The sequence below is a fragment of the Protomyctophum parallelum genome (genome assembly GCF_964188405.1).
Source record: "Protomyctophum parallelum genome assembly, chromosome: 20".
Taxonomy (NCBI): Eukaryota; Metazoa; Chordata; class Actinopteri; order Myctophiformes; family Myctophidae; genus Protomyctophum; species Protomyctophum parallelum.
Genome location: NC_139718.1, coordinates 22,658,960 through 22,660,947, shown reverse-complemented (window position 1 = coordinate 22,660,947; position 1,988 = coordinate 22,658,960).

Genomic DNA, 1,988 nt, shown 5'->3' with positions numbered 1-1,988 from the left:
TGTGAGTGTGTGTCGGATGGGGACGAAGCCTGGCCGGACCACCGCTGAGAAAAGGGGCAGGCTATCAAGACAGACGACTTCCTACTGCAGTCTGATTATCCCCCAGAGGCCCGCGGAGTGCCCTATAAAAGCCTCCTCATTAAGACCGGCCCATTTATAGACGGCTTAATGAGTCTAGGCCACTAAAACAAGAGAGGGAATGAGGGACTTGGAAAGAGAGAGAGAGGGTGAGAGAGACCACTTAGTACTACGTTTGGGGTCTCTGTCCCTGAATCTGACCGCCCTCACTCAGAGGACAGTCTTTACTACACATCAATCACCTTTGATGGTAAGAATTACACATGGAGAGGAACACGAGGCAGGGTTGAGTTCAACATGTTGGCCATTCTCCCCCCCAGAGTATTTACTGTATATATCCAGTTCAGAGAAAACGGCCTGACCCTTAGGCTATACACACATTAGATACATCAAGAGAGATGGTGGGTGAGTGTGGGGGAAACGTGCTGTTACGGTATACACATATATATCACTATCAATACTGCATACGTTTAGGATGTTGTGAACCAAATATAAACATCTAAATGCTGTGTTTAACCGTCATCTCAGGATGTCGGTTGTGTTAACTTTCATGTTTGGCTGATGCCGTGGTCAACAGATGGCCTTGTAATGCTGATGGAAATAACTTGTAGCAATGATTGTCATGTTGCTGTACACTGTAAAGAGTGGTGTACAAATTGACCCTACTCCACAATTTCCTTGATGGACTGTCCATATGTATCAAATTTCGGATGCTTGCTGACTAATTGAGTCCACACAATATGCCATGGAGTAATCTAAGTGTCATGTGGTCCTTGTGAATGACTGTAGTCCTGGGTTTCAGACAGTAGCTTTGTCTGATTGACTCAGTAGATTTTAAGATATATTTATTGGCTTTTTCTGCCTTTATTGGATAGTGTACATGTATAGTATGGTGACCGGAAATGGGGATAGAGATGCGGGCTCAGCAGCCTATAGGTGCCTGGACTGCAACACTAGCTGCCCGAACCTCATCAGTAGATTTGAACCGGCAAAAAACATTACACCTTCATATTACAGCCGATCAAAAGAAATGGTGGGAAAATGAAAAGTAACATCAGTAACATCATATCCCGCACCATCTATATAAACTATTCAAATGGAACATTCTTTGTAAAACAACACTTTTAAATGTGTTGTTTCACTTTGGACGCTAGAAGTTACACTCCAATCCAAAGGAGTGAGTGTTGGGTCTTTGGCATCTGATGACTCTACAGGGGGGCAAAAAAGGTACATTGCAATCACAAAGGCTGTGCAGGTAGCACACATGACATTACCCTAGAAAAATAACAATTCAAATATAGTACGGCAGTCGAGGTGGATGGGTGGGAAATTTGGTATATAGTCTTTTTTATTGGCCTAAAGTATTGTCAATATACATACTGTATATTCATGAATCCACTTGCTGACCAGCTGTCAATATTGGGCAATTTTTTATAGGCAAATGTCAAACTTTCCTTTTGCTTGACGTAGCATGTAACATGTCAAACTAGGGGTTTCTCATGATTCTGAATCCATTCCAAGCATTCGTTTTGCACAAAATATACTCCTTGGGCTAAAAACAGCCATAGACCTCACATCATTTTGTGCTGACCTCATCACATTTGCCATGACGTATATGACTGTTTTTAGCCCAAGGAGTGTATTTTGTGCAAAACTAATGCTTGGAAAGGATTCAGAATCATGAAAACTCCATAGTTTGACATGTCACACGCTACTTAAAGCTTATAGAAATTTGACATTTTGGACAATTTTGCCTGCCACAGGATGTTAATGGTAGGTATGCCCAATAGTGACAGCCGGTCAGCAAGTAGATTCATGAATGTATGTATATAGACAATATTTTAGGCCAATAAAAACGACTATACCAATTTTCCCACATTAAACAAAAGAAGCCTGTCGGCTGCCGGACT